Here is an 18,683-nt window from a genome sequence, read left to right on the forward strand (position 1 = left end):
AACAAGTTAAATCTTTCTTCTTCATCTTTCTTTCTTCTTTCATGCATCTTTAGAGAGCAAATATCCTCTAAAAGGTTCTTCCTTAAATAGTATGACTAGAAGGCTCTAAGAATAGTTGATTTTTGGGTACATTCAATGGCTAATTATCTCGCGTAATGGAAATTCTTGTACCATGTATTAGATCGCATCACATCTCTCCCACCTCGTACAAGACTAGATATGTTGGCAGTATTCACCGTCAACATCTGCAGCTAATCTGTAATCACATCCATCAACTCCTTCTTGATGCTCGTTACTAAATTGGATAGGCAGTCGTTCAAATTTTCTCCTCCTGGAGTGGAAACTATAAGGTTTTGGGAAGCCTTTGCAATCATTGCATAGACTGGTTGGGTTGATCCAAAGATTTCTCTATTTCTATTTTGATTCTGAGCTATTATTGAAATTGGTGGTTGTTAGTACTAGTTGGTACTATTTTTGTTGAGTCACCATTGGGGGATTTGTTTGAGGCCACTATTATTGTAGTTGAACCATCATTTGAGGTATTGTTGTCTATAGGCCACTATGGATTTGTTGAACAATACTGGGTCACTCTTTGCATCTAAGGATAGGGATAGGGAACTATCCCTAGGACTACATTTGTTGGGTACACCATTCGTGGCGTGGGAGGAGGTAAGACTCCTCTTCCTAAGGTCATCAAAAATCTTGTTTTAACTTCATTATATAGTCGTGCACCTTCCACTATAGCTTATAGGTTGATTGGTTCTCTCAATTCCACAAACTTACAAACTTTTGGTTTTAGGCCTCTAGGAAAAACCCCCTTTTGGATGCCTTCATCCATGTGATGGTTGGTCCATCTCTTCAGTATGGATTCCATTCTAGGGACATATGCTTCCACCCGTTCACCAGAGGACTAACTTAGGCTCATGAACTCCTTTCACACCCGTTCTTCAAAACCTTCATGTCTAAATTTAGTGAGAAAGACCAACTTTAGGTCATCCCATGTGCCAAAAGTTCCTATTTCTTATCTCTCATACCACTGAAACACCACGCTTTTGAAAATGGTGGAGATTATCGCCAACCAATGCTCGAGGGTTTTGGCATTGTTGGCTACATATGCTACCATGAACTCACCTACATGAAGACCAGGGTATTCATTGTACTCTCCCTTAAAGATGGGCAATGGGACTAGATTTGATGGCCTTTCTCATCAATATTTCCAAGACAGATTTGACTAGGAAGGGAGTCTTGAGTCACCACTCATGGGGACTTATGTCAAGAGTGCTACAAGGGCATCAAAGGAGGCTTCTATTGCTAGCTTGTTCTCAAATATAATTCGATGTCTGAAAGATAAAATAAAAATTACACTTATGATTTTTGCATTGCTCAGAATAAAGTTTTCAGAAAAACAATTAGCATTGCATTTATGACATAGCTAAATGAAAATTAATCTTCCTAAAATAATGTTGAAAGTTCAACAAATGGTTGGACATCGTTGATTAAACCATAGAATATGAGTAAAATAAAATAAAAATTATTTTCTTACTGAAAACACATACAATGTTAATACTAATGGTTATATTAGCAAGAGCGTTAATATCATGAGTCGACCCACATATGAATCAACGAGAAAACCTTACTACGTCCTTCTTTTCAATGTCTTTAAATTTAGCTTTCAATCCACTACAAATGGAAAGATATTCAATTCTGAAGGTATCCAAACTCATTCTTTTGAGCAGTGTTGTGGTGCAATCATCATAGTAATGCCAGCTTTTGGTGGTTTCAATAGTGTATGTTGTGAAGAACACTCTATCTACTAGCTTTCAGTAGGTTGCTAATAAGACAAACAAAAGGTTATCAGTGTACCAAGCATCTCACGTATCTTACTATTGAGCATCCATGAACGTTAATTGACCACGACTCCTGAAGCATCTTCACAATTTTCCACTTGATGATGTTTGGAAATTCTTCAATGAAAACTAAATCTCCAATGGATGGTTATTCTCTCTATTTTTGCTCTTCATTTTTCTCCCAAACAGTTTGTCACCAAGATGCAAGTATCTGTTGCTTTAGCAAGGAGAGGAAATAGTCCATCACATAGAGCACGCATCAAGATGGTAATATGTTTCCACCATTGTGGGATAAATTTCTTGTAGAAAGTAGCTTTTACAATGAGAGTTTCCAATTCTTCAACGGTAGAAGGAACAGCATCCATTGAATTCTTCTCTTATCAATAATGCAATTTTCTTCATTTTAGCCCCCCTTTTGATGCTTGTTCATGGAAATATTCCTCGGCTACACACAAAAAACATGGATCCCCAAGAGAAACACCAAAAAAGTGGAAAATCTATAGCAAGAAAATCTATCTTGTATCATAAACAAGCATATTTTTCATAATTTATGTGACCACAATAAGGAAAACAATACCGATCTTCTCAAATCTTCACGCAACATCATATAACAGTTCTTCCACATATTTATCATAATAAAACTTCAATGAATTCTTCATATTCATCATTAAAAGAACAAGAGAATATAAATGAATGCTCCATTTTGAATGGAAATCATCACATAGCATTCATCTTCAATAGTTTCACAATCTCTTTCTCAATCTCTCACTCATAGATACATTTTTTTTCATAGATTTGGCTATCTCTCACACATGCTCTCTCTCAATAGTACATTGAAATAGTGAATAATAATCATCCATAATCCATCTTTGGTCAAGGATACCCCTCCCAAGAGGTATGTTTGACATGAAAGGTCACTAGAGCCACTACAATGTCCTTTCGCAGTTCAACATTATCACTATCACTTTAGTCTTTACTTGAGTCTTCAGCAACTACTTCTTCCACTTATTTGAGCTATTTTGAACTTTTATTCATCTTTTCCTTGTAGGGCGAGGTTAGGCACGGAGACCGAGGTAGATAGTCGTTGCACGCTGTGAGAGAGTCAAAGAGAGCAGAGTAGAGAGTGAACACATTTTTTTGTACAATGACGAGTGTACCACTTTAGGTTTTTAGATAGATATATGTATGAAAGTACAATGTGCTAAGGGTGTATTCACACCCATGCACATATAAAAGGTACGATGGCCCTTTATTCCCAACAACCTCCCACCTAAAGGCAAGGTGTCTTAAGAGGAGAAAAGAATCAGCTAAGTCTAGGTATGTACAAAGCTTAAATAAATATATCTATCCAACTCCCATTATCTGTCGGCAATGAGCAAATCACTCTACTAGAAGACCTTTCATGAGAAGGTCTGTAGGGTTATCATCTGTATGCACTTTGAAAATCTCAATGCTCATCTGTCAAGTACATCTCTAATGAAGTGGTACTTCACCTGTATGTGCTTTGTCTTTGCATGAAAGATAGGATTCTGTGCTAGCATGATAGCACTCTGACTATCACAATGGAGAATAGGTACCTCTGTGATGCCAAGCTCTCCCACCAGACGCAAAAGCCATAAAGCCTCCTTGCATGCCTCAGTGGTAGCTACATACTCTGCCTCTGTAGTAGACAATGCAATTCACACTTTTGTAGCCTCTGGAAATCCAAGAGACCGCTCCTCCTATGAAAGTAAACACATACTTAGAACTGGACTTCTTGCAGTCCACATGACCAGCATAGTCTGCATCTGTAAAGCCAACATTAGATGCCTTCTGCTTTCCAAAGCAGATGCACAACTCCTTTATGCCTTTGAGGTATTTCATAATACCTTTCACTGCATCCCAATGCTTCTTTCCAAGGGTTGCCATGTATCTGCTAACCACTCCCACTACAAAAGCAATGTCAGGACGTGTAGCAACCATGGCATACATCGAACTGCCAACAACTGAAGCATATGGTATCTTGGCCATTTCATCCTTCTCATCATCAGATGTAGAGCTATCCTTTGCATTGAGTTTCACATATGGAGGCAATGGAACCCCAATTGTTTCCCCCCCTCCATATTGAAACACTGTAAAACTTTGGAGATATACTCTTGCTGAGATAGATAGAGTAAGCCTTTAGATCTATCTCTGAGTATTCACATGCCAAGAATGTGATTTGCATCACCCAGATCCTTCATGTCAAAGCTGCCGTGAAGACTTTGCTTCAATGAATCCAAGGCATGAGTATCCCTACCAGCAATCAGCATGTCATCAACATAGAAGACCAAGATAATCAAGCTGCCATCTAATGCCTTCTTAGTGTACAAGTAGTGATCCACTTGACTTCTATGAAAGCCTTGGGATTGCATGAATATATCAAACTTATGATACCATTCTCTTGGTGCTTGTTTCAGCCCATACAAACTCCTTTTGAGTTTACATACCATTTTTTCCTTCCCTTGTTCAACAAACCCTTCAGGCTGCTGCATATAAATGTCTTCATGCAGATTACTATGTAAAAACACAGTCTTTACATCCATCTGTATGAGCTCCATATCCTCAACTGCAACCAAGCCCAAAATGGTTTTCAACGTAGTCATATTGACTACAAGAGAGAAAATCTCATCAAAGTCAATTCCATGCTCCTGCTTGTACCCCTTTGCAACCAATCTTGCTTTATACTTGGGTGAGGAACTAGAAGTGACCTTCACTTTGTAAACTCATTTGCATGGAAGGGTTTTTTGTACTTTGGGCAATTGCACCAAGTCCCAAGTGCCATTTTTTTCAAGAGATTCCATCTTTGATAGCATTGCTTTATACCATTTCTTGATGTCCTGTCTGTCCATTGCTTCCTTGAAGCAAGATGGTTCACCACAATCTGTTAACATGACATACTCAGCCACATTAATTGCACTAGGAACAAATCAGTCAAGTTATCTAGTAGCCATAGCCCTAGATGATCTCCTAACCCAATGGTCATTGTTTGCTGGCTGCTTCTGCAAATTTCCATTTTCAACATACTGTCCTAGCATTTCAACCTGCAAATCAGTATTAACAGCTTGTTGTCCTGGCTGTTCCTGCACATGTAGTGGCTCATTTTCATGGGCAATAGCTGGCTGATCATTTCCAACACCATTTCTTACATTTATAGATTAATTTACAACAAGTATTTGCTACTGTACAGCGGGCACATTTTGCTTTCTAAAAGGTATTTCTTCCCGGAATACAACCCTACGAACCTCCTCAGTCTTTTTGGGCTGTTTGTGCATACGATCTTCCTGGAAGATAACATCATTGCTGTGTACTATTTCCCTTTTCTTAGGATCCCATAATTTATACCCCGTTTCACCCTCGTCGTCATATCCTAGGAAAATGCATTTACAAGACTTTGGCTCAAGTTTGCTATGTTTTTCTTTGTGAATGTGCACAAAAGCCTCGCAGCCAAACACTTTCAGATGAGCATATGAAGGTGGCTTGCCCAACCACGCTTCTTGGGGAACTCCCCCCTCAAAAACCTATTTGGTGACCGATTAATCAAGTGAATGGCTATCATAACAGGATCTACCCAAAAACCATGGGATAATGCAGCATGAGACAACATCGTACGCACCTTATCCTATATGGTCTGATTCATACGCTTTGCAACTCCATTTTGGGTTGGATTATGAGGGGCAGTGAGCTCCCTCTTTATCCCTTTGCTATCACAAAATTCCTGAAAGGCTTTGGACACATATTCCCCACCATTGTCAGAGCGAAGACACTTAAGTGTCTTATCTATCTGATTTTCAGCCAATGCCAAGAATGATTTAAACTTGTCAAGCACTTCATCCTTGCTTGAATAGGGTAAACCCATACTTTCCATGTAGCATCATCGAAAAAGGTGACAAATATTTCTTTCCCCCTAAAGATAATCCTATCATTTGACATACATCCGAATGTACTAACTCTAGAGGAGAAGATTTCAAAGAAAGAGACTTTTTGTGAGAAGGCTGTGCATGTTTGCCATAAATACAATGATCACAGTGCTCAAAATTAGCATAACGAAGACAAGGCAAGTAACCCAAATGAGAAAGCACTTTCATTCCTCTTTGACTCATATATCCCAACCTGCCATGCCACAAAGAAACACTTGGCTGCTTGATCATGGCAACAACATGGCCACGCACACTAGATACATGAAGTGGATACAATGTATCACTCTTGCAACCTTTGGCAATGACCCTAGATTCCTTACAGATCTTCCATTTTCCATCACCAAAGGTGGTATGAAAACCATCATCATCTAGCTGCCCTGTGCAAATCAAGCTCTTCTTGAGTTGAGGTACATGCCATACATGCTGAAGTGTAAAGACAAATCCATGCTGAAACTGTAACTGCACATTGCCAATACCTACAATCTCACATGCATAGTTGTCCCCAAGATGGACAACACCATGTCGACCCCCTGTTTAGGCGGAAAACCACTCACGATGAGGGGTGACATGAAAGGAAGCACCTGAATCAAGAATCCAGGTATGCATGTCATCATCTATATCTGCAAGTAGAGCATGTGCACTAAAATGTGAAGAGACAAAGAGTACATCACTCCCACTGTCATTGTCATGAGTGACTACATTCACCTCTTCAATTTTTACACTGCTCTTCTTAGGTTGACTGTCCTTCTTCTCTTCCTTGCAATCATCTATCTTCTTGCCTTTTCCTTTCTCTTTCTTCCATTTGTAGTAGTCACGTTTAAAGTGACCCTTCTTGCCACAATGATGGCATTCAACATCTTTGCCACGTGATTTACTGCGTCCCTTGCCATCATATTTTCCCTTTTGATGTGATCTACCCCTAGCATGCAAAGCACTGGAAGACTTACTGGATGCATTTTTCTACCGATTCATCTCTTCCATAAGTAGAGCACTCTCTACATTAGCATACAAAATGATCACATTAGAATTGCTCATAGCAGTCCTGAATATATCCCAACTCTGGTAGAGTGCAAAGCAATAAAGTAGTCTTAAATTCCTCATCAATCATGAACTCCAAGGCAACCAGCTAGCTGAAAATGGAGTTAAACTCACTCAAGTGAGTAGACATTGCTGTATCTTCTTTCATACGCAAATCCATAAGCTTTTTCAGCCAATACACTTTACTTGCAGCACTCTTCTGTGCATACAGTTCTTCCAATCTAGTCCATATAGCATATGTAGAATCCAAACCTTCAATGTTGAAGAGCAGGGCATCAGAAATCAATAGCTCTTGTTGAGTGTGAAAGCTCATTCAACTCATCCCAATCATCCTGATCCATGTCTGCGGGCTTTTCCCCTTTAGTTTTGATTGGCTTTGCCTGCTTCTTTTGTAACAGGATGTTGTAGCAGTATTTTTGCCACACTACAAAATTATATGCGCCTTCATCAAGCTTCTTTATATGCATCAAATTACTACTGTCATTGCTGCCAGCCACCATGATTTTAACCAAAAATGTGACAAAAAAAAAAGTAAATGCAAGCCCAAACTGTCACCCAAGTGACCAAGGTACAAACAAATACCAATCAGTAATAAATGACCACGCAGAAGTACAGATTTCAGATCTGTAATTAAGTTTTCAGAAGAACCAAACCAAGTGCTATAACATTATCCAATTGATTACAGCTGTTCTAAAGGGCATGTGCATCACATTACATGAGAAATTCCAAAATTTCAACGGCAATTTCTGTTGTACATGTACCCACAGGCATAAAATTTGACACGAATGGTCAAAAGCCCCAAAGTTTTGTGCTCAAAGCGTCAAACACACATCCGCATTTCCTCTGTCATGCATAGGACTGTCCAATTTTACCAAAATAAAGCAATTTCAGCAAAACCCCCAAATTTTACCAAGTATTGATGTCCAAATTGTGTGGAATTCAACCTGCATGTACATGAAATGACCAAATGTTGCACAAATTTTGCCCAAATTGCAAAAGCCCCAAATTGCACGGGGTCCAATGTGCCTCAATATCAAGAAATTGGATCAATTTTAGCCCAATTTGTGCATGTACAAGAAAAGCCCCAAATGTTGAGGACAAAATGACACAAATTCCTATAGTTTCTGAGACAAATTTGCTTGTCCTGCATCAAATTTCCCAAATCTGGAAAAAGCCCCAAATTTTTTAGCTAATTTTGCACAAATCTGAGAACTTATTCTTATGTGCGCGAAACCCCATCAATGGGTGAAAGAAATTCCAAAAAAAGATTGAATTTTAAAAAAAAATTGACGGGTCAACAAACCCGTCCGTTAGTTGTGCACCTATTCGCCTTTACATGTAGAGTCGAGCCATGCTATCTGCGTCAGCTCACCTGCCTATCCACCACATGCGCCTCCATGTTGGTCCCCCACTAGACCCTATCATTTTTTGGTCGAAAGCCCATGTCGCCCCTGCTAGACTGCCAGCTCGTTGTGCGAGCCTCTTGAGCTTCCACGTACTCCCACTGTCGTTTCCTGTCACTTGGTCCCTATTGGACTTGCCGCCCAATCGTGGGCACCCGCGCTGGTCTTCTTCACGACCTATTCATTGGCTATTTGCACGACCTGTTCATTGGTCTTCTGCATGTGACTTCTTCCTGCGACTATAGCCTCTGGTTTACAGCTTCTCGTCTATCAAGCTTGCAACTGGCGATTAATGCTTATGGCCTGAGCAAACCATTGTGGCTTTGATACCAGTTTGTAGGGTGAGGTTAGGCAAGGAGATCGAGGTAGACAATCGTTGCACGCTCTGAGAGAATCAGAGAGAGTGCAAGAGAGCAGAGTAGAGAGTGAACATGTTTTTCGATACAATGACAAGTGTACCACTTTAGGTTTTTAGATAGATATATGTATGAAAGTACAATGTGCTAAGGGTGTGTTCACACCCATGCACATATAAAAGGCACGATGACCCTTTATTACCAACATTCCTAAAGTTAGAAAACTTTCCCAAGCTACACATTCATCCCACATAACACTTATAGAGGTGTACAAAACATAACAGAACAGAGATAGAGGCTCTACAAACGATCAAGAGAAGCTTAATAGAAAGTCATCAGAAAGTATTTAGCTCAACTAAAACCATCCAAAGCCATAAAAAATCATTCAATAAGATTCCAAACACTATCAAACTGCATCAATCATTATTCCAAACTCTCATACAAAAGGAAAATAAAACAAAACAAAAGCTCAACAGAACCAATCAAACACTATCAAGACATCAACAAAAGAGAACATGTCAGAACATCATATCTCCATTGAAAAACATCATGAGCTTCTCAAAATTAATCATCCTTATCCAAAACACTCTCAAACACTTCCAAACCAACCAATCGACATATAAATTAATCAAAAATCAACCAATTAGTCCTAAAAAACAACAAAAATCAACCAAAAAATCAAGTCATTTGAACCATTGAAGGAACTGTCAATGAAAGTAACACAAGGAACCATTGAAGGAACTGTCAATGAAAGTAACATTATGGCTTAGGTACAGTATTTAGTGAGAACAGTGCAAGAAATTGGGCCTACTCCTAGTGAAGGATCTCGCCTTGCAAAAACGAAAAGGCCAGAGTAGCCAATTGAGAATAGATTTTAAAGACAAATTTTGAAGTGAAAAAGAGCTTGAGAGGCCACAAACGACCAATTTTTCATGCAAAATGAAATGGTTGCGAATTGATGAGGTGCATTTCTCCTAGATGCAGTTTGAGGCCATGAAGCCAACGCAAGTCTTGATTCGTTGATTGGAGTTCGTTTGAACCCCCATTTAATCCACGTAGGGTTTCACGTTATGAAGTAGCTATATAATGCGGAACTGGAATGTACACGACAATGGTCAAATTTATAGATGTCATGGAGTTAGCCGTCCAGACGAATCTTAAATTTGAGCATGTTTGCACCCTCTAAAGTGAAAAACCCACTTTGGAGGGAATGTGATTACAATAACATGAACCAGTTTGGTTGCAAACCAAAGTTTAAAGCTTAAAACAAGCTTAAGATTGAAAAGCCACATCTCATCAAATTCAAGGGGGGGGGGGGGGGGGGGGGGTGCAGGGGGTTGTTTGGCACCCCCAAATATCTCATTTTTAATCAGTTTTCAACCCCTACAATGATTAAGGGAATCCTCCTAGATGTGATCTCCACCATTTTTTCTCTCTTCATCACCACAAAAATTACCGAATTTGATGCATTAAACAAAGAGATATTGTTTCAATATTTCTCTCTCCTCTCTCCTCTTGTGGATTGTTCTTATGGATCAACGTAAAAGAGAGAGTGATGGATTGAGATGGATGTTTTTGGTCAAACGATGATGGGGGTGTGGAAAGAGGCATGAATCAGAGTTGGAAGGATTGTCAGCAGCCATGGAAGAGTGTCAACCGGTCTCCAATGTCAAAAAATGTGTGTCATAATAAGAGATTTTATGATAAAAATGTAGATTTTACCATTTTATAAGGATGAATTCTTGTTTGAAATGGTTAGTAATTCTTGGATTTGATTGCCAATCCTCTGTTTGATCAGTCATGTTGAAAAAAACATAAAAAATCAGTCGTATAATAATTCTATGCAAAACACGCAAAACCTAAGACTAGGTGGTTTATGGAGAAATATGCGGTTTTTGGATTTTTTTTGTGCATTTGCCATTCCTATGGAATGAAACATGCTTTAAAAAACATTTTCTATAAGAGTAATTAGTCTACATTTGAAAGTAATTATCTATGGGAAAATTAGATTTTTTGTATTATAAAAAGAAGGAAAAAATAAGATTAAAATGTGTGATCATATTATTTGGACTTGAAGCATGAGGTTCTTAATTCAGCCCCATTTCTTTGTTAGATTAAGTTTTTATCACTTTCAATAAAGAAAAACACATAAAAAACCATACCTACACCTATCAATGCATGCAAAATCTTAAACAATAGGGGGTAGGGGGTCTAAAGAGTGGTTGAACTACATTAAATTATAATGTTTGATGCTGCATTTTATATAGAGTTTGTGATTGTTTAAAATTAAAAGGGATTAGTAGCATGAGGGAGCTCAGTGCTAGACTTGAGCAACGAAGCACTATCGCATAGAAAAGGAAATCACGAACACACTTTCACGTTGCTGATTTTCATTGAATATTTGCTTGGGCATGATGGTCATATTTACACTTGCATTGATGGATCTTATGGTAACGTATCCTGGATGTATAGCACCTATTTGTGTGAGTGATGACTCAATGCTGAGAGTATGAGGTATCCCAAGTCATAGGGCTAGATATTTAGTTCCTAGGGAGTTATTTGGTAAGGCTTATCTATCTTCTCTTGGATCATTTATCAAAAGAGTGGACTTCGTTTCGAATGTGTTTCCATGCATTTGGGGGTCAATCCCTGAGGTGTAGGAGAGCCATAGTGGAGCTGTGATGATCAATGGAGGGGTGCTCCCATGTATGCACTACATGGTGTATAATATCAGTATATTTAGGGACTCCTTTTTAGGAGTGAGGAAAGAATTATTTGTTAGACTAAAAATTTGTAAAAAGGCAAAAGTCTTAGACGCTCTTGGCCACAAGATCATGTGGGGTGGTTTTAGGTCAGTGGTAGAGGCCTGCGGCTAGTGCCTTAGAGCTAGTATCGGACCATTTTCAGGTCCCTACATGTGGTGCAATTTTTGGGATTTGCTAATAAGTGGTGATTTTTGAATCTTGGTCAATAGGGACTAGTTTATTAGTGTATGCCAAAAGGTAGTGAGATAGGTGCAAAAGACTATCAAGCTAAACTTTAGAAGCAAGAAAGATCCGAAAGGGCTAGACAATGGGCTAAAATTATTAGAAGATGTTATCTACAAAGGAGTGGTCCAATATCCCTATAAGAGTAGGGTCATAGTAACCCTAGCTCGGCACATAGTTTGTTAAGAGGAGGAAGTTCTAGTACTTTCCCCCTTCCAATTAGTTTGTCCACTTCGAGTGGCGTAATAGTTTTGATCGTTCAAAATCCTTTAGCGAATCTGATTGTCACCATGGTGCAAACCATTGCAATCCCAGTAGGGACATCGAACTTGCTAGCCTTAGGGTTTTCTCTCCCCATTTTTAATGGGTTAGCAAAGGAAGATGCAAAATTTCATATCGATGAATTCCAAAATTTAATGTTTGATTGTTGAATTTAAGATGAAGGACATTTGATGATGTTCTTTAATATGACTTTGAAAGGACAAACTACTGTATGGTATCACAGCCTAGAAGCTGGAACCATAGCTACGATTGACTTTTTCTTTGCGGCCTTTCAAAGGGATTTTGCCCTTGAAAAGGGAGGTCAATATTGTCTATGTGTCCTTAATGTAACACGTCAAGAACCTCACAAAAATGTTCGTGGGTATGCCAAGAAACTGAAGGAAGTATTCTCTAGGTTACAAACCCACATTCCTATTCTAGCTAGTGCTTAGTTGCAATAATTTTTGAATGGGTTAGACTTTAATATTCAAGTGTAGTTGAGCTATGTTGCTCTTGTTGACATTGATATGGCTATTACAAGAGCAGAGGAGGTAGAATCGGGATTGCAAGAGGCTTATACCTCTAGGGCAAACATGAATTCGAGGTTAGGTTTTAAAAATAATTTAGTGTTGGTGGTCAAGGGATACCCATGAGTCCTCCTAGTAATGGGAGAGGAAGCGTGATTCAAAATGTACCTATATTTCCAGCTCCTCCTAGTGAGATTATGCCTATGGCTAGTCAAATGGCTCCACCAAATGTTGGAAGCCAAATGATAAATCCTATCATTGCTCCATGAAATAAACAGCCAATTCCTAACCAAGTAGCTAGTCCAATTGAATCAGGTAGATGATCGCGGCTATGAGTCTAGTGCCTCAAATGTCCTTAGCAAAGTTAAGGATATAATGAAGCAATATATTGACATGATTATCGAAAAATATAGGCAAATAGTCGTTGATGTCAATTTCCTTAAGAAGTAGCATAATTTGATAGGGAGTCGATGCCCCTGAAGAGGGTGGCCCCTCAAGATTCAACTGTAAGTGGTGTGGTAGCCAACATTTTCCTAGGAATTATCCAAATGTTAAATGTGAGATATGTGGGAAGTCCAGCCACCTAGCTAGTACATGTTAGAGAAAGATTAGTTCTCTCTATCAAGGAAGTAAACAACCAAGTATGGTTAATTATCTAGTGCAAGGAAACAATCTTCACCAAGATGAGAGACCAAAACAAATACTGCAAAGAAAGCTATGGTAGAGGAGCTGCCTAGTGGCAATGGAGTTAGCCTTATAGAAGTTGTTTGTATCAATGGCACAAAAGCTTCTAATCTATGTGGATCATTATGAGAGGTCAAAAGGGTAAAGAATCCAATGAAGACAAGGTAAATCCTTTCACGGGAAACCTTAATCAAGATGATAAGGGGACACAAGTCCTTAATCTTGGTATGGAAAGCAAACCTCTCAAAGTCGTAGAGGATAAAGCCGGACCCCAAGAAGGATAAGGAGTTGCCAAAGAAGAAGGAAAAATGCAAGAAAGAGGCACTAAAGTGAGTTCAAAGACCAAAGGAGAGAATGGTATGGTGAGAAAAGCGAGCTCTTCCTGGTTAACATAATATTGATTTAGTTCTCTTTGTGAAGTTAAGACAGACGTAAACCTCATGCAGTTAATTAAGTTGTCTCCAGGAGTGCATAAAGAATTTAATAAGATTCTTTGCATTAGGTATATTTTCGAGCCCTTGGGAATAGCGCGAGTAGGAGATGATTGGTTTGCACATGCTGAAAAGCATTGCCCAAGGGTAGCAGCATATGTTGATGGAATATTAGTGGATCATGCTATTGTGGATATAGGATCCTCTGTCAACATTATGAGTTTGAAATTGATGGAGAGGTTGGCATTAGAAATAAAAAAATATGCCTCCACGATTCTCTGAATGGTTGATGGACAGTTTAAGACAACCTAAAGGTTGGATTACTAAAGCCCATTTTACCATTGCCAATGTGGAGTGCATTCTAGACTCTAGGGTCTTTAGGTTTGCAAGGTGACCTAGCTATAAAGTATTGCTAGATAGGCCATGGATTTTAAAAGCAGACTGTTAGGTTGATATACCCACTGGTCAGTTGATCTTTGGCAAAGGTGCCAGATGTGTAGTGGTAGATGCCTATCTTGAATCTCCTCAAAGTTAGAGAGTTCCTTTATCTTTGTCAAAGTTTGATAGGTTATGAATATGTTAGATGCTCCATCTACTAGTGATTCATCATCAGGTGAAGAATCCAATGAGGGGTCCACTACACAGAGAATATCTATCAAGTCACTTTGAATGAACCAATACAAGCTCATGAGAGAATTAGAGACGTGAAGGTAATTGAGTTAGACCTCAACATGCTAAATGATTCACGACAGCCAATTAAATTAGGGTCCATGCTCAGTTTAGAAGAAAGAGAGGACTTTGTGTCCTTGATTCAAGAATTCCATGATATCTTTACTTGGTGTTATGACAAGCTAAGAGGCATTTCTCCCAGCCTAGTTGTTCATACAATTCCTTTAAAGGAAGGTAGCCACAATGTGCAATAGAAAGTAAGGCATATGCCTTTTGAATTAAGGGATAGCTATTCAAAGAATTGACAAAACTACAAAAAACTGACCTGATATTTCCAATTCAACACATAGAATGGTGTTCACCAGTTATTATCAGAGAGAAGAAAAATAACTAGATTCATCTTTGTCAAGAATTGCGTGGTGGGGGGACTTGCTCAAGATGATGCGCCGAACACACATAGAATGCACAAGGAGAAGCTCACTCAAGAGACAAGAAGAGAGATGGAGACCAAAACGTTTTCTTGCTGGTTTCTTCTTCTTCTCCCACACACTTTACAATGTACACAAAGTGTAGATAAGATACAACATAAAGGAAAGTGGCCCACTAAGTCAAACAATGCATAACCGACTACACTATAGTCGACTGGCGCTATAACTATGCTAGCTATAAATAGGTGTAACAACCTGAATATAATAAGTAATGAGTCAGTGGCCATGTGAGATTCATAATGACCACCAACGTGCTAAGTGTAGACGTGTGGAACCTTCTAGCCAGGTGGTCCATCATCAATGTCCGCATGTGTTGATCTTGTCATCTCAACACTCCCCCTCAAGCTCAACTATATCTCTGCAACTCCAAGTAAGCTTCGAAACTTTTGAAGCTTCTCTATACCCAATGCCTTCATGAAGATGTCAGCTATCTGATCCTGTGTGCTGACATACACCAAGTCATTCTCACCTGCTAGTACATTCTCTCTCACAAAGTGGTAGTGTACCTCAATATGTTTTGTCCTGGCATGGAACACAGGGTTCCTAGCCAACTGTATAATGCTCATATTGTCACAATAAATGACAACTGGACCTTCCACCTGCACATCCAAATCAGCCATTAACTTTTGTAGCTATACTATCTCACATGCTGTAACAGCAGCACCTCTATACTCAGCCTCTGTACTTGACAAAGCAACTGTAGATTGCTTTTTGCTGCTCCAAGCAACTGCTGCACTACCAAGAGAGAGCATGTATCTGCTGGTAGATCTTCTATCAGACATACTACCAGCCCAATCTGCATCTGTGTATCCAAACACTTGTACATCTGTACCTGCCTCATAGAAAATTCCATAATGTAATGTGAACTTCACATATCTCAATATGCGTCTGACTGCATCCAAATGTGGCTTTCTAGGTACTTGCATAAACTGACTCACAAGACCAACAGCATAGCTTAAGTCTAGCCTTGTAATGGTCATGTAGATCAAACTCCCCACTATCCTCCTGAACATAGTAGGGTCTTCTATCTCATCTCCAACATCATCACTCAACTTTACATTCTGCTCCAACGGGACTGAAAGAGGTTTGCATGCTGTCATACCATACTTGGACAACATATCCAAGCTATACTGTCTTTGGAAGAGCCATATACCATCATCACATTTGATCACCTCAATGCCAAGGAAGTATCTTAGCTCACCTAAATCCTTCATCTCAAACTTCTTCTTCAAAAAATCCTTGACTTCAGCAATCCCACTATCACTATCACCTATAATAATCAAGTCATCCACATAGATGACTATGATGGCCAAACATGCATCTCCCTTTCTCACATCAAGTGAGTGATCATCATCATCAGAAACATAGAAGCCAATATTGACAAGATACTCTCTGATCTTGTCAGACCATGCTCTAGGTGCTTGCTTGAGCCCATAGAGCGCCTTCTTCAACCTGCACACATAGATGGGATGCTTTAAATCTTCATAACCTGCTGGCTGATCCATATACACTTCTTCCTGCAAATCACCATGCAAGAAGGCATTCTTCACATCCATTTGCTGCAACCTCCAACCTTTGGCTGCTACCAAAGCAATCACACATCTGACAGTTGCCATCCTAGCAACTGGACTGAAGGTTTCATCATAATATATGCCATATGTCTGGGCATAGCCTTTTGCAACCAGCCTAGCTTTGTACCTACTAATAGAACCATCTGCATTGTGCTTAATCTTATAAACCCACTTACATCCAATAGCTTTCTTGCCTTTTGGCAATGATACTAGATCCCAAGTCTTATTGGCCTCTAATGCAACCATCTCCTCATCCATTGCTGCATCCCAATGAGTATGACCAACAGCATCCTCAAAACAAGTGGGCTCAATATCCTCAACTAGTTTCACCATATAAGCATAATGGTAAGCTGCATAACCTTCAAAACTAAATCTTTTAATAGGGCATCTCACCCTGCTAGACTTGCGTACCACTGGATCACTCAATGGAGTCTTTGCATTATTATGAGCTCTCTGTACACCTGGTGTCCTCACTGAAGGAATGCCAAGCTCATCATCCAAGCTCTCTAAGCCACTAGAGTCTCCATCAAGCACTGCATCAATGCCTTCTGATACTTTATTCTTTCCTTTGTCTTTACCTCTAGTGCTACTAGATGCACTTGAAGATGTAGAGCTACTCCTTAGTCTCCTAGACCAAGGATTACTAGATGATGTCTCTGGTTCACTAAGAGTTCGTGATTCTTGCTTTTTAGCCTGCACATGAGTGTCATGATCATCATCATCATCTAATGCATCACCACAAGATGCATACCAACAGTTCATTTCATCAAAGATGACATCTCTGCTCACTCTGAGCTTACATGCAACAGGGTTATAACAGCGATACCCTTTCTGTTCTAAAGAGTATCCAATAAAGACACACTTTTCAGCCTTTGAATCCAGTTTCTTCCGCAACTCATCTGGCACATTAACATACGCAATGCAGCCAAACACTTTCAAGTGTGAGACATCAGGCTTCTTACTTGTAAAACATTCTTCAGGGGTCATACCATGAACTGCAGCTGTGGGGGTTCTATTCATAATATAAACAGCAGTATGAACAACCTCAAACCAAAAATGCTTAGGCATATTCTTTTCAGCCATCAAGGCGTGTGCAACTTCTGCAATATGCCTGTTTTTCCTTTCTGCAACCCCATTTTGCTGTGGGGTATACCTGCATGTGAACTGTCTCTTTATCCCATGAGACCTAAAAAAATCATTGAACTCATTCGAGAGGTACTCTCCCGCTCCATCTGACCTCAAGCACTTTACTTTCAAGCCTGTTTCTCTTTCAACTGTAGCCTTGAAAGTTCTAAAGTGCTCAAAAGCTTCACTCTTTTCTATCATAAAATATACCCACAGCTTTCTAGAACAATCATCAATGAATGTGACAAAGTATGAACTCCCTCCAAGAGATACATTTTGTGTAGGCCCCCAAATGTCTGTATGCACAACATCAAGGATATTTCTGCTTGCATCTCTGTCATGTGAAAAGGGTTGTCTTGCCTGCTTACCAAACTGACATGCTTCACATATCTTATGAAATTTTGCAACTCTAAATGTAGGCAAACCTGTAACCAACCCTTTGGACTGCATTAATTTCAGCCTTTGTACATTTGCATGTCCAATGCATTTGTGCCAAATTTCAATGTCTGCAACAACACCTTTTCCTTTGGCATACATAGCAGCATTCATAGTAGAAATTCCAGTATCCAGAGTAAACATACGTCCAACTCTACTTCCCTTTGCAACTAACCTGCACTTGTCATTGAAGTCTTCTACAAAGCAACCCTTTGCATTAAATTTGACTTGTAGCCCTTGCTCTACCATCTGACCGACTAACACCAAGTTCTTTGTAATAGATGGCACATGTAATACATCTGAAAGACTCTTTGTCTTACCATCATGCAAGGACAAGGAAACTTTTCCAACATGTGAAATTGGGTGGCATGAATCATCACCCGTCTGCACATAACCTGCATTTTGCAAATCCTACATCTCTCCAAACCATTCTGCATGGCTGGTCATATGGTTGGATGCACCTGAATCAACATACCAAACATCATCATGTGTTCCCTTTCCTGTAATAGCATTCAGCATATGCTGCATAACAAACAGACGTTCATTTTTGTCTTCATTCTGTCATGAAGACGATGCATAGTTTCCTTGCTGCAACTTACCACTACGGATATCATCTTTCTTAGCATAACATTGGGCTACGATATGACCTGTTTTGCCACAGTAGTGGCACACAATACCAGAGTTGTTAGAACCTCTGTTTTGCCATCCACCTCTTCCTCTAAAGCTCCCCCTACCTCTAAAGTTACCATGACCTCTTGAAACCTGCATATCGCCAAATTGCTGATTCAATCTGCTTTGCTGGTTGTCACTAGCACGTCCTGTACCACGGCCTCTTGAAGAGAACCTGCCACATCCCCTTCTTGAACTGGAGTAGAAAGCTTGGACCTGTTCACCACTTCTTTCAGATGTCTCACTTTGCATGT

The sequence above is a fragment of the Lygodium microphyllum genome, chromosome 15, assembly GCF_053477565.2.
Source record: "Lygodium microphyllum isolate KBCC chromosome 15, Lygodium_microphyllum_v1.1.10, whole genome shotgun sequence".
NCBI lineage: Eukaryota > Viridiplantae > Streptophyta > Polypodiopsida > Schizaeales > Lygodiaceae > Lygodium > Lygodium microphyllum.